Raw genomic sequence first — 22774 nt, forward strand, 5'->3', positions numbered from 1 at the left:
TAGGAAGCTAATTGGTGAGAGTAGCTTTTGCTCTTAAGCTAATGTAAACGCTTAGAGCCTTTAAAGAGATGGAAAGATTTTATTAATGATTAATATAAACAAAGGAAAAAAAATCACTTTTGAAAGCTACAAGCAATATAATTCAAAGGTTATTCATTGAACCTATGTTAAGGGAATTGGTGAAGTTTATTATACAATTATTATTGTATATTTAATCTAGTGCCAAAACTTAACCCCACAGGAATTGCAGGTTGTATGAAATTCAAAAATATGCTACTGTAAATTTTTGTTGTTGGTTTAGGAGGGATAGTGTTTGCTCTCTTTTGGGAAATAAACAGATTATAATTGTGTTTGAACAGGTATACTGGAAATAACAGACAAAAACATTTTACTGAATAAATACATTTAACTGATTTGGAAACCAGGATTGATTGATCACTGACTCAACACTTATTAAAACACAAAAAAACAAGCTAACAACTGAATACTTTTGGATAAAAACATTATTAACCTAAGGACTGATAACCTAGTTCCTTGAGTTATATTTGGCTGTAATTTCTACTGTCACTTGCCATTACTCATACTATCTGGATCTGATGATACCTGAAATCCAAAACATCTGGAGTGCACCAGAATGCCTAACTTAAGACTGGAACTTCACATAACCATTGGCATACAATGGAGATATACAACTATTCAAGTTTGCAATTAGTTTAAACATTTTCAAGACAACAGCAATATTGTCAAACATGGCAAAGTTATGAAAAAATAATGTTTTACAGTTGAATGTTATACAGAATATTATACTTGGTTAAAACCACATGAGTTCGGTGGAACTTTATGAAAGTATTGTGGTTGTGTTCTTTACAAGAAATAAACACTGAAATATATTGTGTTATTTTATAACAGTTCTAAACACAGAAACCAACTGAATCTCAGTTGCCAAAGAATTTTGTGCAGATGTGTCAAAAACAGGAATAATGCTTTTGGAATGAAAACTAAATATTTAAGTATTTCAACTTTTATTCACATCCTGAGAAAAAGTGCAATTTCTCCTAGGAAACATGACAACATCCAACATCTATCCATTCACCTTGAATAATAGACTATTCTTAGAAATGTATTTCAATAAGTTCACTAGGTAATTATGCAACTAGGTAACTAGTCTTCATTATTCTTTTTCTTGGCAATTTAAGCAAATAGTTTTAATTACTTAATCCTACGTTTGTTAAAAAAAGAATGCTTTACAAAAATATGTTTTAAAACAAAATAAAGTATTTAACAGTTTTAAAATGAAATTTTTGATTATACATATTGGCAACTATTAAATTTTCTCATTGATTAAATTATTATTTAAATTGGTAAAGTTTTACTGGTATGGGAAAATCTGCAGTGCATAATGAAACAAGATTAAAAACAAGCATAATCCAATAATGTTTTAAAAAGCAAAGAAAACTCACTCTGAAAAATATATGAAGCAACAGTTTTCAGCTTTATTTTGATTGCAAGCTGAATAGAAGTTAATCTTCTACACATTTGAGTCTACAACTTTCTTTACTGACATTTGGCTGGGACTTAGGGTAAATTAATTCAAAAGACGAGAGGCCACGAAACCATCCTATGTTCTCAAAACCCACTTCGATAAAAAAGTATGACATAATTTTTAAGTAATTTTGCTATTAACACAGGGACCATTAATTGCCCTAATTCTTTAATTACAATACTCAAAACTGGGCAAGTCCATGCAATTTTCTTAGCATTATTTTCAGAAATAGTTTGCCATTACCTTCTTCCTAGGGCTAAGAGAGAGTGACCCAGCTGATCTCATACTTAAGGCTGGACTAGAACTCATGGTGTCCCAGCTTCTAGCCTTTAGCCAGTACTGTCCACCAAATTGGCTCTCTTTGCAAACTAGTTCAAATTGATTTTCTACTGTTTAAGAGAAAAAATATTTTGCACATCTTGTATTTATAAGCTTTACACATTACTTAGGTAGCCAGCTGTTTTTGAAGGAAGGATTCTATGACTTATGGAAATTAGTTCTGAGCAATCAGACTTGCCACTATTGTTGCAGTTAGTAATTAAATTACTGCATTTGACAGCCTTGACAGGTCTACAATCAACTCCTGACATCTCTAATGCAGTGAACAAGACTAGGAGGAGAGTTTCAAAAAACGATTTTTGCTAATGCAGCTGCAGGTTTCAGAGACATCACTAGATGGATTGATGCAAGATGGCTCAATGTAAAATATCTCCAAAAGTTACTTTTAAAACCAAGTGGGTATGTAAAATGTTAAAAGAAGTTTGAAAAACATTAATATCAGTGTCAATTAAACAATGTGCTGAGAAAATTTAGTCATACTTCCTTTTTTTGAAATTATATTGTTCTCCACATCTTCTAGGTCATATTTATTAAGCTTACAGGAATAAATACAGTATCTATCTATCCAAATATAAATTATATTGAATCTATATTATTGAATATTTGAGAACAGTACACTAATGCTTCAGCAGATACACAAATATTTCTTCATCTCTGAGTTGCTCAGGGGACAGGTACTATTTCAGATACTGATCTGAACCAATGAAACCCTAAATGTTTCATTCTTCCACTTTTCATCCCACTATATTTGTTACTTACCTAAAAGAATGACAAACCAGCTGCTGCCTGGCTTTCAAAAGTTGGCTAACTCCAGGCCTGAACATATTCTTTTTTGTTGTTTCTATTATGTAAGATTTCCTTTTATTAGGGACAAATTTATGGACGTGATAAGTACTATGACCTATAAATGCAATGATGTCAATATCTGAAATCTTTGAAAAGCATAATTTCTTGAGGAAGCTTCTGAATTTTATTAAACCACCTCTTGTTATAGATTACTATATTCTTAAACTTTCCTGTATATTTTTAGAAAGAGGTAGTATGCCTCAAACCAGATAAATTCTCATTTAAGCCTGTCCTCAACACCTTTCAGGGCTGCCAAAAATTGGGAGTTTCTTTAGTAAAAGAATCAGGATGGTATTAATTATATTTGCAAATTGATCAGTCTAAGCAGTAAAATCTGGCAAAATTCTTTAGATTTATCCTAAATTTAATAAGTATATTTATGTGTGGAAAAATTGACCATTCTCATTTACCTGCTGAAGTTTATGTTCGTTAAGCTTCCTTTCTAAAATCTTTTAGCATCAACCCTGCATGTCTTCAAACTTCAAGATTCCCATATTAGGATTTCTAGACACAAATTTCATTAAAGACCAAGCCAGCATCATTATGTAAGTTCCAATATAAAACTTTAAAACAAAAGACTAAAGCTTCTCCTGCAAAACTATGGAAAAGTTTATAGCATCAAGATATTACAAGATTCATACATTTTGCTGAAACTGAGTATGACATGTTTGATTTTAGCTTAGAACGTTTGCTGTGTTTTATTCAACCGTGACTAAACTATGAGTTTGCATAATGTGAATCCAGTCACTGAAATGTTACAGTGGTTAATATAATTAAAATATGATTAATATGGAGCTTCTCATAGCCACTATTAGTTGTCAAAGCACAGAAACAGATAAGAGAAATAAACGAAGTCGGTGGCTGAGATACTAACTGAAATTTATTTAATTCCAATAACCTACCCATGTATCCTACCAAATTTTTATATAAATTAAGAAATTATTGTTGGCAAAAATAAAACATGTTAAGAATTTCTTACCTGAAATGGCTGAAGGCTGTGAGGGTCTGGATGTGGAACAACAGGCTTCAGCTGAACCCTGGCAAGACTGAGTGGCTTTGGGTTTTGGGGCCTGCCGGTTCTAGGACTATGCCATCATTGGTGCTGGATGGGGTTACACTGCTCCAGACAGACCCAGAGCGCAATCTGGGGGCCCTCCTGGACTCATGACTCCTGCTTGAAGAACAGGTGGCAGTCGTGGCTAGGAGGGCCTTTGCAGAGTTTTGTGTTGTACGTCAGTCACACCCATTCCTAGATCGGGGGCTCTGCTCACAGTCACTCATGCCCTAATCACCTCCTGACTGGTCTACTGTAATGCACTCTACTTGGGGCTGATCTTGAAGAGTATCTGGAAGCTTCAGCTGGTGCAGAATGCAGCAGCGTAAGCAGTTATGTGTGCCTCTAGAACAGCACAGTGTACCCCTCTGCTCCACGAATAGCACTGTTGCCAGATTGCTTCCCTGTCCAATTCGAAGTGCAGTTTTAACCTTTAAAGCCTTTCATGGCATGGGGCCAGGTTATCTGAGGGACCACTTCTCCCAGATTATATCTGCCCATCCCATCAGATCTGGCAGAGAAGGCATGCTGCAGGTCCCGTCTGTTGGGGAACTACACTTGGCAGGTCCCAGGAGGTGGGCCTTCTCTGTGTGGTGCCTGCCTTATGGAACATCCTCCCCCCTGAAGTGAGATTAGCTCCATCCCTATTAATGTTCCTGAGGTCCCACAACACTGGCTATGTCATCAGGCCTGGGGGTTGAAGGGGATTGGTGAGATCTTGAGGTGGCTCCATTACTGTGGTTAAAATTCATCCTGCCTTGTGCCATGGTTTTTTTTCACATTTTTTAAAATAGTGGCTGTTTTTATATTTATTGTTTTAATTAATTGTTGTATACCTCCCAGAGTCACTTTTTGTGAAATGGGCAGCCATATAAATTTGATAAATAAATAAATTTGCTCTAAAATGCTGGCATAAACATGCCACAATTCTAGAAACGTATTTTGGATATTGCTTTTATAAATTATCAATATATTTTTAAGTGAAAGCAAATACAATTAAAGTTAAAAAAATGAGCAATGTGTAATTTTTAAAATATTGTTTTATTTTTGAAAAATGAACAGGCAGCTGGTAACTACAAAACATTATTATCAAGCAGCACCTATATTTCCAGTAATGTTTTAAGCCCCACAGCTACATGGAGCTGAAAATCATTAAAGCAGAGTAGGTACTCAATATTATCATATGACACACATTTGTCATTACTATTTTATACATGTGTACAAAAGTAGCAAAAACCTAGATTTTGTCCAGATGATCAGAAATTCACTCCCCTGGGACAGATTGTACAAATTCCAGAAGGGCAGCTATATTAATCTGTAGAGAGCCAGTTTGGTCTAGTGGTTAAGGTGCTGGGCCAGAAACCAGGAGTCTGTCAGTTCTAGTCCTGCCTTAGGCATAAAAAACGGCTGGGTGACCTTGGGCCAGTCACTCTCATTCAGCCTAACTCAGTGCAATGTAGGCTAGCCTCCTTGTGGTGCACCCCAGGCAACGTGACTTGTCACAGCTAAATAGTCTACACATCTGGTTGCTGGACCTCACAAGGATTTCCCAGAAAGAAAAAAGCAGCATGAACACCGAACTGCTATGCCATATGATTAAAAAAAAAAAATCTGTTGCAAAAACATATGTATTATTACTATTACATAGTTCATTATAAATTTTAGCAGACTATAATCTACTTCAGAAGGTTATGAAATGTTCATGATATGTTGTATGATTGGCTGTTAATACATTAATTACAATCATTTGTACACTCTTGTTTCATCTACCCTCTGAACTTCCTATTTCTTATTTCTCTTAATCATGTGTATTTATGTATAATTCAGGATAAAATACATGTTTCTGATCAAAGAAAATCTAAACTATGAAAGCTTATACTATGAACTTGCTAGTCTTTCCCATATCACAAAGCTCATTTGTTTTGTTAGACATACTGTTTGTGCTGAAACAATCAAAATGAAGAATTATAACCCAGGCACCTTATACAGAAATAGGAAACCTATAGGTGGGATACACTTTTTACTTTTGTTCTATTTCAAATCAACTGCTTGCAAGAAATATCACAAATATATGGGTAGATAGGTATCTCAGCTGTTTCCTAATTCAGAGGATCCCTGTCTTCCTGAGCCAATGGGTACATTTAGAATTTTGAGTACACATTATGGGCACTCTCATAAGTTACTGTCATGGTAGGGATGGCCAAACTCCCATGTAGCATAAGTGAACAAAAGACAAATTTATAGCTATTCATAATTTTACAGGTAGTCCTTGTTTAGTGACCACAATTAGGACCGGCAATAGTCGTTAAGTGAAGTGGCTACTAAGTGAAACAACTGTGCTTATAAACTTATTTCAGCTTTCCTTTGTCATAAATGTGGTTGTAAAGTTACTTTTTCATCATCTTAACTTTGAGTTTCTTATTTCATAGGATTAGCCAATAAATAATGAAGCAAAGGACAGATTTCACTGATTTCACAGGCAACACAAATTACCTATCTTTTTCAGGCATGACTCTCCTTAATTCAACTTAAAACTGGAAATTGTGAATAAAAGGCATTTAACTAATATAAAGGTCTGCTATACAAGAATAAACTCAGCAAACAGTTGTGTACATTATGATTAAAAAATCACACAATTATAACAAAATATGCACCAACAAAATCAAAAACAAAAATACTGAGAATTAAAAATGAAATGACAACAGTTAAATACTTATGCTGCTTTCTCTTATCAGCAGCTTAAATCTAGCTGACCATTAAGTAATTCTTGGCATCAGGTAACAGTGCTGGTTTTTCCACTATATGTGGATGAATCCAGAGTATAAACCCTGTTCATTTTTTATGATAGTTTATAGAATATCTTCTCCATACTTTCATCATCTTGTGAAGATTGTTCCATTATTATTGAATGCTAAAGTATAAATTAGCAATTAGAAACAAATAAGCACAATATTTTGATGGCTTCTTTGCTGCAAGACTTTGCTCTTTAAAGAAGCGCTGAGATTTAGCTTAACTTGTTTCATTAGCAAATTTGTGAAACTCTTAGTTCACTGATTGTTGTGGGAAAGGTTGAGATAAAGTATAATTTATTTATTAATAAATTATTGGTTTGATTGCCCCTAATGCATCTACAGCAGAATTTAAAAATCCATTTTGAATTTAATGTTCTCTCTTTTTTGTGGACAACTAGGTTTAAGGTATTTTGTTTACCTTCATCAGATGTCTAATCTGACTAATGTCTAACTAATTTAATAAAAAATATATGCAAGAAGATACTCATTGTTTTCACCATGAATACCAAGTCAGCTGCAACATCACACCAAGCTGATAGATAAACAGAGCTAGAAAATTAAGTTTTCTGAAAGCCAACGGAAATCTACTGGCTTTCATCCAGGAATCAGTGTCATTATCTGACTCTGTATTTAATTAGCACCAGTTACTGTCAAGCAGTCACTTGGGTAACTCTTTCACTATCCTCATTCAGACACTGGAGACAAATCTGCCTTCATCTAGTCATTCCTAGATGGCGGAGATCGTTGCCAGTTTTTGACATCACTCGCTCTCCCAGGTAATATAATACATATAGTACCAAATAAGAATGACAATCACAACTTTGTATAATCAAAACGCATACATGAAAAACACTGTCATTCATGAAATTACAGATCATTTTCTAAAAATCTGACTGGATGTGCAAAAAAAAAGTAGGCTTTAAATAACTGCTTTAGGCTAGTTCAAGAGCTTGACCTTTTTTTAATGGAATATTTTATATATCAGAAAATCTCATAGTGAGATTTTTTTTTTTTTTTACAAACTGCTTTTAATAGTCCTCTCAGTTTCAACAGCTGTCATAATGGGAAACCGGAGAAACATAGACTCAGGCCTACTGAGCTTTGTACCATGTTTTATATATTTATTTTATTTATCACATTTGTCACTGCCCATCTCCTCCCACCAGAGGGATTCTGGGAGGTTTACAATAAAAACAGTCAATTAAAACAATAGGCAATATAACATTGATAAACATGTTTACATTCAATGGGAAAGACAATGATGGCCCAAATATAAAGACTGACTAAGTACTGGTTTCTTAATAGATGTAAAGAGGAACCATGCAAAAAGTTAATCCAAAGTAATATTAAGAATCTCAAATCAGCTGATAACTAACTTGGGAGAAAAACACAAAACAAGGAAGCAGCATTATAGTTATGGTGGTAATAGAACTCCACAAGAGGAAGAAAAAAGGCTAAAGTAGGGGAGCAACCTGAGAAGAAATCACTGATGGAATCAGAAGGCCAGTGGGAAGCAGTGCACTTTGACAAAACAAAATCCTACCACAGTAAGCTAGGAATTTGTTATGGTAATTGTGGTAGGGATAAGGAATTCCTGTATGTCTATGCTACCATTTTGCCCAAGCTTTCTATTCTACCAGAAGCCTGCATGAATCCTATCTTTGCTCATTTTGTAAGTATAGCTAGGAAAAACAATAGTTTGGAAGATTGATGGAAAATTCTACACCTGGGTGATGGTGGTGGTAGACACTGGCCTCTAGTTAGATAGTCAGTGACCTATTTCTAACTAGACCAAATCATTCTCTCAAGCCAGGTACACATTTGTAAGGTAAATTACGCAAATGCAGACAAACATAAACTGACTGTATTTGTGCTTGGTTATAGACAGAATTATTGTCTACTGTTCCTTTTATATTTTATTTCTGATTGTGCCATCTTTATTCTTAATCTATCAGATGTAACCCAAGAGAAGGGTGTTATCTTTGAAAAAAAGGGAGGTACATTTTTTAGGCAGGTCATGGTTTGCCTGCAGTTTTTTTTAAAGAAGATTTACAATTAAAAAAAAACAAGTTTTGAAACTAAACTAAAAATTTAAGACTCTCAGGAGAAGGCCTCATTACATAAACTCAAGATACAATTTGGAGGAAGCCAGTGCAAGCTTTAAAAAAGTGCCTCACTGCAACAAAGCTGCCAATGAAACATACCTTGATGCTGTTGTCAGACTTCCAGTCCAACAGGCAGGACTGGAACCAATTAGCCAAGCTCACAAGATATAACACCTTCTGGTAAGTTATTTTTATTGAAGAAAAGCTTCGAAGCCATAATGAAATAAGTCTAATGACTGCTGTGTTTCAAAAGCCAGTTCTATGAAATAGGCTGCCCAGCCCCCTCTTTTATGTGGAAAGGTTGTTTTCCATCTGTCCCTTGTTTTTGTAATGGTCAGATTTGCTTTCATGTTATTTTTCACTTACAAAGCAACTGCAGACTTTTTACTGCTAAGTCCAAAACAGAGTAATTGTGCTGTTTTGCTTTGGACTCTGTTTTAACATTTTTTCTTAGAGCTTCCACTACAGAAAACAACTGACAGGAACTTTCTTTGGCAAGAGTAGTGAGAGAAGGATAATGGAGCCATTTACTGCATCACTGGGGTCTCAAGACTGGGCATCACCACAGACCACAGGGGAATTCCACAGTGTGCAAGAAATGTGGCCAGTCCAAAGTTCTCTAGGTATGGACCAAAAGACTTCCTGAATGGGAGAGTTCAAACATGTTGTGGGGAATCTCACAATGTACTGTATACCCAAAAGTCTAGTTGAAAAACCTCTTGACGTACACTGAATTTTCAGCAATGGCCGCAAGAAACCTTCCTCTGACCCACTTGAGACAGGCCAGCAGCATGAATAAATTATCTTTAAGCCATTGGGCCCTCATTAGTTGGAAGAGATCATTTGGAAAGAACTAAAAACTTTCACTGAGGAGCACTGTGGAGAATGCAAAGAAGAGTCCCCTCTGGCAACACAGGTCAAAGCACTTCCCAATGGGATGGTACTGAAGGCATTCAGTCTGAAGATCCAGCAGTTCATACTGAAGGCCTTTCACGTGGGGCAGCTTCAGTGAATGTTACAAGCAATTCCAAAGCTGCCCAACCAGGAAGCACTTCAGTCAGGGTTGGAGAAGGTTGAAAGGAGCTCTTTCCCCCAGCAACTACACCTAAAGCAATTAAGGTGAATTGGGTGATCTCTTTGTTTTGATGAAGTGAATCAAGCTGTATCCATGACCCAATCAAAGCTAATCTGTGTCGATTTGCAGAGTTACTTCTGAATGAATAGAGTTATGATCATGCAATACTTTACACAATCATACAGAAACTGATATGGCTCAAGTGCTTTCAATTTGTTAATTAATTTCCTAATTATTTAATGATGTTCTGTTTTGTGGCCTGCTTTTCAATATGACTTAGCTAATAAGTCATTTTAATATGTGAACGTATGAGATCTGCTTTTCAACAGGATTAGAGAATCCAGGTGAGAAAGAAAGCACAACCTGAATATGTTTGTGCAACATTTCATCCCCTAAAGTCATATGCTTCATTCCTGATAATGATAACTTAATAAAGACAACTTACCAAGACTCAGTGAGGCATTCAAATCAGTACTGGTTCTATATTTGAAAACTTCAATCTTCAGATACATCTCAAGCCTGCTATAAACAAACAAACAGACAATAAACATTCATACCAAATACTATTGTTTATTCTATATTGTCACATTAATTTTTTTGTCACTCTAAAATACTCCAAAATGATTCCTTTCCTGATAATTTAAGCCAACCATTTCTAAAGAATATTATTCTTTCTTTAATGTTTTTTGTGTGCAAATCAGATTTACAGGTAAAGAAATTTTAGCTTTAAAAAACCAACCAACCAATGCAGGGTTCCATATTCAGTGTCTCTCACTTTCCCATAATAGAGCATTTGGAGGAATGATGTACAAGCATTACTTGCATCTAACCGGTTACATTCTGCTCTAGAAGAAGCAAGATATTGATGCAGTTGAGCATGTTAAGCATGTGACCTACTTAAAATCAACTCAGAAAATCGCCTTGATCAAATAATTCTCCAGATAAGCTCTTCATTGAAATGACGACAAAAAGTTAGATATCTGGAAAATTTAGTAAGATGAATATCAATGAAATCCTAAGAACCTAGCTACTTATTATTAAAGGCAAGTTCCTATAACCACAGCATTTAGCAACAATTTTTAGTATTCAAATCATTATTGCATGAAATACCTACAGATTATTTTTATTTTATTTTTCAGAACAAAACTGTAGCATACTGCTAGAACATTTTTTTAAAGTTGTCTTATGGGCACTAAAGTTAAAACTGTATTTTAAAAATAGCCAAAAATTAATGAAGTTTCAATAATTTCATCCCAGGTATTTTGCAAAATATTGGTGTTCTCACCAAATTTTCAATAGACAACACAAGTGTTTTTTTTAATTGTGCTTTTCTAAAATTAGTATTTAATTGGAGATTCTACAAACACTTAGAGGAAGTGCTACAGTATATTAATGACCCTCCCATGGCACAATGGCTTCAGTCCAAGTAACCAAGAAAAAAAGAAAAAAAGTTAGATTCTAGAACTGTTCCTCAAAGACCTGCATAAGCATATGAAAAGTTATATAATAAGGCATGAACAAAAAGAAAAAAATCCGGGATCTACCTATCTACCTACCTACCTAGTATTCTAACATAAAGCACATAGAAATAATTCCATGTGCAGAAATGTGGGGTCTAACAAAAAACACAAAACATTGGAATACAGTAAGTAAATGATTGTACCTATCTAAACTTTAAGCATATTTACATAATAGCATGTCCTACTGAAAGAAATAAGTATGCATAAGATTGCAGCCTTGCCTATGCTCAGATCAGTGATTTACCAAAACTATTTAACTCTAGAACTTTTCAGGACTCTTAATACATACAGGTCTCAGATAAGCAGAAAGTCAACAGAATGCAAATGTTTTTGGCTGTTTCCAGCATCACATTTTGCATAATTTTTTAAAATAAATAATAACATGGGTATAAATGTTATTAATTTTTACAGCTTGCATCCGTAAGGTAACTGAAATATGTAGCCTCCTCAAAATATTCATCAACTGTCAATAAAGGTTTTTTTAAAAGTTGCCTGTGTATTTAACTTTTCAGCATTCTGAAATGTTTTAGTGCTATGGTTTAGGTGGCAACTTGGTTATGACCTTAATAGGAGACAACTAGGAAAGACCAAGGCAGAGTACTAGATGGGGAAGTTTAAATAAATGGTTCTGGCTGCTGCAGATGTTTTTATTCCTCCCATTGTTGAAGTTTTATTGTATTTTATTGTTCTGTTATCTTGTACATCACCCTAGAACTCGTATTTGTTGATGGACACTATATTTAAAACAAAAACAAAACAAATATATAGCGAAGAACCAATTCTAATAACTTCCCAGACAGAGATATTTTGTTTTCACTCCATGCAAATAAACCATTCTATGTTGTTCCGTAATTATTAACTTCATTCCTATCCAAAAGTTACAGACGTTTCATTTTTGGTGGTTATTCTGTTGTTTCAAACCTGGTGGTTTAGCAGAAACTAACAACAGAGACAGAAATGTACCAAATGTGTAGACTCCTCCCATATTCCAATACTTACTCTCAAATTGGAAGATAGAATTAAAATTATATATAGAAATATTTTAAGATATTATTTCAGGATATAAAAGAAACCATGTAGAACCTATACATTATGACAAGGGGATACAAGTTTTGTTTGTAAAAAAGAAAAAGAATAAATATTCTAAATATTGAAAAAAGAGTTATACCACTGCTTAGGACATATGAAACATCCTTCCCCCAGAGGTAAGACAGAATCCATCTCTTGTGACCTTTAAAAAAACACTAAAGACTTGGTTCTGCCACCTTGCCTGGGGCAGGGAAGGAAGTTATCACTCCTGGAGATGGCTGGTGCCCTAAAAATGGCCCTCTAGATATACATGAGCAGTTTTATATCTATTATCGTCATCTGGATTTTATACTATATTTATGTCTCATATTATATTGTTATATTGTATTTGATATTTATGTATGTTAAGATATTTAATGCTTTTATTGTTTTTGTAAACCGGCCAGAGTCCCTCCTTTGGGGGTAGATGGGTGGTAGCAAAATTTAATAAGCTACATACATACATACATACATAATCAACTGGGAATAATTTTGTTTAAATACATAGTTTCCCTCTGACCCTGTACGTTAAATCCAGCAATATGTCTACAGTATGAACTTTTTGTGTTTAAAAACATTATTTGCAAGATAGGCTGCTACATCTGGTTTGCTTAGTTATAACATGTCATATAGTACAGAGGTCCCCAACCTTTTTGGCACCAGGGACCGGTTTTGTGGAAGACAATTTTTCCACGGACAGGGGGGTGGGATGGTTTGGGAATGACTCAAGCGCATTACATTTATTGTGCACTTTATTTCTGCCATTGCTGCAGAGCTCAGCACTTTTCCCGCCATTGCTGCAAAACTCAGATTGCATTCTAATAGAGAATCTAATGCCGCCGCTGATCTCACAGGTGGCGGAGCTCAGGCAGTAATGCGAGCTATGGGAATCAGCTGTAAATACAGATGAAGCTTCACTTGCTCACCCACCACTCACCTCCTGCTGTGCGGCCCGGTTCTTAGCAGGCCATGGACCAGTACCGGTCCGCAGCTCAGGGGTTGGAGATCCCTAATATAGTACATGAGCAAAATGTTACAAGTTTCCTAGTCAGCTGTCATCATAAACAAAGGTAAACATTTCTGAATGGGAGAAGAAAGGAGAGGGGAGTACAAGAGCCATTGAAATGGAACTGCAATTGACTTTATATAAACGTTTAGAATTGCCTGTTTCTACAGCAACATTTGAACTTGCTCATCTAAATTTCCAACAGAGCTTCTTTGAAATGAGCCACAAAGGGGCTGAGCTGGGCTTTACCTTGCTTTGTCTTTCTGGTACCTCCCAACTACACTGGAAATAACACAAACCCACTCACAAACTATTACTATGTGCTCAGAATATTAGTGAAGATTTTAAAAATATTAGTGAGTTATATAAGAGGAACAGAATAATTTGTAAAATATAAAATGTGACCAAAAGTAATATAATCAGCTCACCCAAATAATCAACAGTGGTTATAGAGCAAGATACACCTCCAATGTTCAACAGGAAGCAGCTTTAGGCAATATTACTAGCATACAGGTGCACTTCCTCTTTCAAGTTCAGCTTAGAACAGAAGTTTTCTCTGCAGTATTTTTAGGTGACAACTCATTCTCTACCTTCCTCTGAAAAATAAAGTAATAAAACTTCTCTTCTATATTTCCTACAAAAGAGCCAACAGGACATATGCTGTAATGACTAGTGACCACAATTGAGCATAGATATGACAATCAAATGAACTGGAAATTAGCCATAGAACTCAGCAGAGTTATGTTCTTTTGATTCTCATGACATGCAACCACTTTACATTATGAAAAGTCAAATACTTGACAAGCAATGATTTTATCTCAGTCTGAATCGCTTTGAATCTGGCATTTCAGTGGTTACTCAAGTGTGCTCACTAGCTAGCATTGTCTTCAAAGCACTACAAGTATATGAATATGAGAATCCTGTACCTATTTAGAAAAATGTAAGTACCACTGAAAATAATGAACCTGCTTTTGCTTACTGGGTTGGGATGAAAAGAGATGTTCACATTGGTTAGCAGTGCACAGATGCCAAGTCCCTTTCTATTATTTTTCTTTGGAAATTATTCCCAGGTTTTCAAGTTTCAGACCAAGACAGATAATAAATTAATATACACATTTTAATATGCAAATAGTGAGAGGTGATTTGACTTACTTCTGCACTGTTCTCTTAAGAAGTTAACCATACAGAATTTAATATGCCCTGATTTTTCTTTAAAAGTAGCTACAAGTGGGTCTAACAGAACTGCATCATGAAACAATAAGGGATTTAATATTATCATCCTACACCATCGCTGTCAGTGAAAACTGAGCATGTGAAAAATAGTAATTTATTAAAATTATATGCCGCCCAAATCTCAAACTATTCTCCTTGGAAGAAGCTTCTCTCAGGGGATTAAAAAATAATGGTTTTGTGTGATCAACTTCTCCTAAGAGGGCAGTGCAGAAGTAAAAAGTCAAGTCACCCGTCACTATTTGCTGCTGTAACTCTCTGGCAGTTATTTTCAAAGTAAAAATAAGACATGTTCTGTGCACATACTGTATGCATTTAATGTATCATTATCCTGTTTGGTCTTCAGCTGCATATTCTTCTAAAGAAGTTTATCAAGTATGGTCAACAATATATAAAAGCAGCAGCATTGAAAATATACATTGTATGTACAACAGCCTTTGAGTAGAACTTCAGATGAAGGCCTATGTACTTATGCAGGGTACAAGGCAACAGTGATGACTTGAAAGGTAATTCAAATTACATAGTGAAAAATTACATGACTTGAACTATCAACACTACTTTAGGAAAGCATCCATTATACATTTTGTACTCTTCTGGCACTCCACTAACTAGTGATTGTGGTGTTATAATTTTATTAAATATTAATCTTCAGCTATTTTTCAAAGTTAAGAACATCAGTTGGGATTCTTCCTCCTTCCCCCAATTCATATTCCCATTTTCAAAAGACCAAATCCAATGTTATATTTCAAAATTATAATATTTCAATGTGACTTGAAATATTAAATACTGACTTGTGCTCAGAATCTCTTCCTACAGTAGATATATTGCTAACAAACCCATACTGCCACAACTCAGGAAACAAAACCAGTAACTATTGGTGTTGTGGTCACAAAACCCTTTGGCATGAAAGCCAGCCCAACTCACCTCACGGAGTTGCTGTTGTGGGGACAACAGGAGGCAGGAGCATTAGATATGTATACTGTCTTGAGTTGACCAAAAATAGAGGTGGGATAAAAATCTAATAAATAAATATACATTGAATGGCATAAGCTTCTAAACTGCAGCAGAAACACATTAACAAAGCTTACTTTCCCCAAAAATGAGTAAGGGTATTTACAATACCTTTTAGTTTACATGTAACTGTTAAGAGATTCACTTTCATTTACTGAATAAATGAATATTTTGGAAGAATCAACAGCACATATTACAACACTTCAAATTTAATATGTTTACTTCCAAATCAAAACATTTTTTGGTAAAATCAAAATCCCTCATTGCAAAAGATAGTACGCACCTGAAAGCAGGTAATAGGACCATAATCAACATCTTTCTAGAGATATACATATGTTCAACTAATTCTTTTCTACTACAGCCACACTTCCTTCCACATGATAGTAGTTGCAACTATCCAAGACAGTCAAACAATATAATCAGAGAATGGATGAAGAAGGAAGCAAAGTGAATGTTCTGCTTTTTACATATTTTTTTTAAATGAGGTTAGATACAATAGTGTTAACCTGTAACAAGATTTCACTGTATGGTTCAGATGAGGAAGTCTTATAACACAAACACACACAGGCATATGTATTGCACTATTTATTAAATTTGTGTGTTGCTGTAATCACAGGACAATTTGGTGGCTAACAAATGCATGTTCTTTGGCTCTTCAATTCTTGATATCAAAGCAGTAAAATATTTATGAACCATAACAGGAAAACACACCTAGATTTTAATTCTCAAAAAAAAAAGTTAGCATATCTAGTATTATTAGAATTTTCCTTTAACACAAGCAAGAACCAAGGAAAGGAACATCAAGTACTTGCCAAATATACAGCTGGATTTTAGACTGTTAGGTAAAGGTAAAGGTTTCCCTTGACGTAAAGTCCAGTCGAATCCGACTCTAGGGGGCAGTGCTCATCTCCGTTTCTAAGCCTTGGAGCCGGCGTTGTCATAGACACTTCCGGGTCATGTGGCCAGCATGACGACTCGGAACGCCGTTACCTTCCCGCCGAAGCGGTACCTATTGATCTACTCACATTTGCATGTTTTCGAACTGCTAGGTGAGCAGGAGCTGGGATTAACGGGAGCTCACCCCGCTGCGCGGTTTCGAACCGCCGACCTTCCGATCGACAGCTCAGCGGTTTAACCCGCAGCGCCACCGCGTCCCCTTTTAGACTGTTACGTAAAGAGAATTAAACATGTGTAAGGGCACTGTCCTGTCAATTCAAGAGCACAATTATTTGTAAAATATTTCAGAACTATATTTTCCTTCAGTTCAATTCTCAGAATTTCTACATTACATATCCACTCTGTGAGAGTTCATTATCACTACAAACTACAACAGATGTCAACATGGAGGCAGCAGCATCAACAAAAGATGACAGAAGACAATGAGCATTGTAGAACAGCTACAAAGCCTATTTTAAACCTATTTTATCAACTTGGTTTAGCATGCCTATCACCTATCATATTATTTTTCCACCCAAACACTGCAATTATTGTCCCATCAGAGAAAGCATGCTTAGCATCCTAGATTTTCAAACATCTCACAATTATCCAAAGGTTAAAATGAATAGTGATTATAGCAAGTTGTAAAGGTGTTAGAAGCAACACAGGAGGTTATCACTCATATAATAACTAAACCTATAAATGCAATACATAAAAAATAATTTATGGCAGGCTGTGCAAAGTATTTAAAGAAGTGCTTTTTGAAACATTTTGGTGTAAGAAAACTGTACTCCCTGAAGCAGCTGTGTTCCCTGAAAGGTTCAGCACAGCTCTTCTGAGGCCTTCCCCAGTCATTTCCATTTCCAAATGCCTGTACAGCCACTTCATTCACCAACAATCCCACGGAAAGTATGTCTGTGCCTGTGGATATAGGCAACCTATGAACACTCTTGAAGGAGTTGCACTAAGCCTTTGACAGGGTATGGTCTTTTTCAATACTTTGCACAGGGTTGTTGCTGTGGGGAAAAATTGGAGGAGGGAACTCCTAGAGGAAAGGCATGATATAAATTAACAATAAACAATAAATAGAAAGATATGACACTATCACTTTCTTATTCAGACCACAATGAATACAATCAATTATTGATTCTATGTCAGCTAATCCACACTAGAGTCCTCTTTTGAAATAAAGGACTTGCACAGATAATATACAGTATCACAAAAATTCCAGCAATGGTTTATTTATTGAATTTATATGGGCACTCAACTCAATTACATGACATTGGGCAGGTTGGTTACCCAAGGATCTTAATAATCAATGAGAGCATCCTTAGCAGGCCACAGAGAAGCTAATTCTGCCTTACAGTTTAATCCTCATTATTGAAGTTGAGTTTTAATAATGAGATTCATGAGTTAAATCTATAGAAACCATCTATAAATCTATAGACAAATCTAAAAAGATAAACCTGTAAACATAAGGCGAACAGTAATAACCCCTCCAGCAAACAACCAAGTCTTCTGGCAGATAATTTAGAGACTAGTAAGTTTTATTATGTCATCACCTTTAATGTACTACAGCATATTTAAAACACAAATAGTAAGAGATATTGTTACCATCACCAAAATCATTACTAAAAAAAGAACTTAACAAGAAAATCAGTACTTTGCAGCCACTAAACAATTCTTACTAAGCAATACTTTTACTAATTAATTTTTGCAAATTCTTTCACTATATTAAGAAACACAGTAAATCATAATGGAACAAGAAATTAAGAACTGGTTGTTCTGTAATCAAGTATCAACATTCTTGTATGCCACATACTATATTTATATTGGCTAAAGCTGAGCTATTGCCTTAGATGCCCAGTAGAAAGATTCAGCACAGATTTTTTATGTACTTGAATGACAAATGAAGCTGTAAATCTGTATTTTATTTTTTTTTAATTTACCTTCCACTTTTTCTTTTAAGATAGGAATGTTTAAAACATAATGAAACCAGAATTACTTGAAGATCTATACAAATGTTATCTGTTTATTTGTAAAATTTATATACCTCCCTTTACATTCACTTAGAAATGAATAGTTTAGAATGTTCAGAATTTTGCTATAATTTCAGAGACTGTCCCAGAAAGCTAAAATTCTAAATTTTTGATTATGCGCCATCAAGTCAGTTTCCACTCTTCGCGACTATACAGATTTTCTCCATGAAAATTCTAAATTACTTAACTGTTTTTGGTTAACAGGTAAAAAAAAAACCTTTTGGCCATCAATAACTTTTCATGAAGCAGTTCTAGAAATATATTCATAAAAGCACACTGGTAACATGTTTACACCCTCCCAAACAAATCTGTCATTGAAAGGACTATATACATATGTGATGCAAGGTAAACAAGAATTATGAATTTATTTTTCCATTTTTTTAATTCAACTTTTGTTCATTTATTCATCTACTTTTATACAATAAAATGAGCTTAAGAAAGCCTCAGTGTCAAGCTGATGACAAGAATACGTGGAAAGGTGGCAGATGAAAAAAAGGTATTACAAGAACAAAGTCAAAGTTACCAAGACAACCAATAACCCTGGATACCTTTGCAACAGCAGAAGCAAGGAGTTAAAAAAGCTTCTGCCTACGAAGAAGCAAAAACGCCATCGCTGTGCTCCATGGAATCAGAGGCCTTAGGTACTGCGAGCACCTTCAGTCGAAAGCTACGGCAGAATTGTGCTGTGTGTGTCCGATAGCCTCCCTTGCACAAGTAAAGCTCAGGGAGCAGGTGGAAAAGGGATTAGGCGCACACCCTCCCTGCCACACGGGGACAGGGGAGGCGTACGCAATTCTCCAAATACAATAAGAGGAGGGGAGGTAGAAATTCGCTCTTCTCTCTGACCCCCCACATTAAACAAAAAGCGTCCCATACAGAAAGCACAGAAAGCAACGTGACGCGTCTCCCCGCGCTTCCATCTCTACCCCCACCACAGCGCGATCGATTTCGCCAAGACAGCCGGGAAGAGGGAAAAGAGGCGCCGAACAGCTGGGTGCCCCAAAGCTGAGGCGCCCAAGATGCCTTCAGCCCGCCGGCCAGCAATCCGGCTGCTAGGCCGCCCAACGGAGAGGACGACAGCGCAGCCAAGGCGCTGCCGGAGCCGCCTCCGCCACTACTACCGCCGTGCCGTCCCCTCCCCCACCCAGGCAGGCAAACGAAGCAGCAATGCGGCTCCCCAGGCTGCGCTCGCACCCAGCAGCGAGCAGGCACGGCCTAGTCGGGTTCCGGGAAAGGGGGACTGCGAAGGCCGCGCCGCCGCGCACAAAGTTGGAGAAGTTAACCACAACAAAAGCCCGGTTCGGGAGCGGAGTTTTGCCACCCCAACTCAATTTTCCTCCGAGGCAACTTGCACCGCGACAGCCCGCCGCCGTAGCCTCGGCTGCACACCTCCCCTTCCTGGAGGGGATCAGTCCCCCTCACACTTGCTGGGGGACAACAGGACGGGGCTCCCTGGGGAAGTCTTCGGAGAGAGGCGGGCGCGCTTCAGCTGCCCCCCTAAAATCCCTTCTGTGAGGAACGACCCTCCCTCGATAAGCAAGAAGAGGAGGAGGATGGGGCGCAGCCAGCCCTTTCCCTGCCAGCGGCACCCCCGTTTCCCCTGAAGCGGCTCTCCTCTTCTCCCACCCCTTTGACCAAGGCGGCCGAGGCGCCACCTTCTCTTTAAAGAGAAAGCAGGAGAGGAAGATGTAAAACCCCAACTTCAGATCGGTTCTCTTCCCCTTCCATTATTCCTTCCCCGCTGGGGGAACCGCACGCCCCTCACCAAGGAGCAGGAGCACCAGACGGACACCTCCCCTTTCGGGTAGAAGATCCCCTCAAGTTGCCTCTCGGGGAGGCCAGGGGGGAGGAGGAGGAGGAGGGGGAGGAGAACCATTCTGGCTGCCAGGTCGTCTCCCCGGCATCAGCTCCAGGAGCTCCTTCGCCTACCCCGGCAGTGCCGCGCGCAAGCTGGGGTTATCCGACAGCGCACAGCCGGGAGCGCCCCTCCGCTATCCACCCCCAGCCTATTCCGCAGAGAAGGGGCCCAGCGGCCACGGCGCACAGACGCTTCCATTTACCGAGGTCAGTAAAGTCTCCGGCTCGTATTGCTCAAGCTGCCGCCAGCGCTGACCTTTGCTTTGTAAGAGGAAGCTGGAGCTGCTGAGTCTTCCGCGGCCGCCATGTTCCCGTTTTAATCACTGGCTGCTTGTTTATTTCAATGGAGACCCTCCCACAGCTCACCCTCCTCCTCTCCGCAAAGCTACCCAGCCAGAGAGGAGGGACTGGGAGGGCCGCCGCCGCCGCCGCCACTCCCTGCCTTCGCCAAGGCGCAAAAGTGGCCTCAGAGGCGAGCCCTCGCGACGGAAAGAGGGCGCGCGCACCGCAGCCCGCCCGCGCCCGTCGTCTTGCCGGGGCAGTTTGCCGAAAGGAAACTTCCTTTGCGACTTACGCGGGTCGCCGGGACGTAAACGCGTGTGTTGGAACAGAAAACGAAAAAAGCCGTGACCGAAGCAAGAAGGCAAATAGGAAAGGATGCTATTGTATCGTTAACAAAGAGAAATGGAAACCAATCGGTATGATTAATCAATTTCCTTTCCTTGGACGACAAAAGAAAACAATACGCTATTTTGTTGAACCATTTAAAAAAGACTCGATAATCATGAAGCGCATTTCTAACTAAGGGAACGTGAGTTCTATCACTGTAACATAACTATTAATCTGTGGAGGAATAACATTACGACCCACATATAAGCCTGGTGAGATGGGAAGCCGCGCGGTTTGAAAGTAAATCCTTGCGGTTTTGAATACAGAAAACAATGACACCTTTCAGTATAGACACGGCTTTACTGATGAGTTTCGTACTTTCGGAGTATTTGAAAGTTCAGGGTGTTCCAGGACTATTAGGTAATGACCCCAAAACTGTGCATGATCTTTTGTCACCTCTTTCATTTAGCTTTTTGAGCTGTTGTCTTATCGGCATTTGAACCAACATTTCCTGTTCACCTTGATATCCCTGTAGAGTGATGTATTCACTAGGGTATGCTTTGAGTAAGTTGCTGTTTGAACGAATTTGGCTGAATTCACACAGGATTTTTTAATCCAAGCTTGTTGCATAAGCCATAATAGATTCATACCCAACCCTAAGCCAAGATCAAACAAACCATATGATGATTTAACATCTGTGGAGTCATAGTAAACATATAAGAAAGTTTTAGCAAGGTTAGGATAAAATGAGCAACAGCACAGGCAATTTTCATATTTTGGGGTTAAAAAAAAGAATTACATTGTAGAAGTGCAGAAATTTGCAAAGAACCTTTTAGGTTATCTGTGGAAACTGTCAAATTTACATTTTTCATACTGGTTTGCAGTCACTGTAAAGTAAATTTCAATAATTTGAGCTTTTATTGCCTTAATACTTAGAATAAAATACCTACTTAAATTAAGATCAGTAACATAGGTAAAAGTGATTGTATTTATTTATTTATATTACATTACATGTTGTTATACATTAGTATAGTGTATTTCACTCAAGTGGTACCCTAGGCATTTCACACTAAAAGTGTTACAAAAGGGAAAAGAAAAGCAGATTAAACAGTTTAAGACTCAGAACATAAACAACCTAGAAGAAAAGAAGAAGCCTTAGCCCAGCCTTCTCTAAATAGTACACTTTCCAAATGTGTAACCTGCAACTCCCAGAATTCCCCAGCTGGCAAGTCTATTGCTGAGGGTACAAGGAGTTGAAATCAGCACATCTGGAGAATACTAAGGTTGTGTGTTAACCTACACCAAAAAGCAAATCAAGTGGAAGTTAGTGTCTCACCTTGGAACAAGATTCCTAGGCTAAGCCCTAATTTAAAAAAAAAAAAAATGTCCCTAGTTCTTCTTTGGCTCATCTTAGGTGGTTCAGACACCTGGAAAAGATCCTTCTGCCATTGATTTCAGCTAAGCAAAATTAATAGTTCTTTACCTGTTTTTGTACAGAATAAGTCATTTTGAAAGAGATTTAAAAATAGAACAAGCTAGTGTTTATAAATAGGTTTAAAGCAAAAATTAACATCTACAGGAAGTAACTAGATTAAGCTGGTATGTGCAAGAGGAGTGATTTAATTTTCTCTCTTTCCTTGTTAGTGTGACAGTGATAAGTAATCTTATTCCATAAAATGTTTTAGACTTTCTACCCTGATCTCATGTATATCATTTTCATGGAAGTAAATCTTGTTTAGGTCAA

The 22774-nt window shown here is 37.3% G+C and overlaps 1 protein-coding gene across 5 annotated transcripts in view; it reads right to left on the reverse strand.

Annotated features, from left to right (window-relative positions):
- Positions 1–20931, reverse strand: part of NCOA2 (nuclear receptor coactivator 2) — a 132084-nt gene extending 111153 nt beyond the window's left edge. For 3 of the 5 annotated variants that reach the window (XM_063299376.1, XM_063299375.1, XM_063299372.1), the window contains exons 1-2: positions 20625–20930; positions 10200–10276 (exon numbers count right to left, since the gene is read on the reverse strand). The gene's annotated coding sequence lies outside the window, so the exon portion shown is untranslated. Of the gene's footprint in view, positions 1–10199; positions 10277–20624 lie in introns of all 5 variants that reach the window. The other 2 variants (XM_063299374.1, XM_063299373.1) reach the window with 2 other exon arrangements.
- Positions 20932–22774: the final 1843 nt, after the last annotated feature.

The sequence above is a fragment of the Candoia aspera genome, chromosome 3, assembly GCF_035149785.1.
Source record: "Candoia aspera isolate rCanAsp1 chromosome 3, rCanAsp1.hap2, whole genome shotgun sequence".
In the NCBI taxonomy this organism is placed as follows: Eukaryota; Metazoa; Chordata; class Lepidosauria; order Squamata; family Boidae; genus Candoia; species Candoia aspera.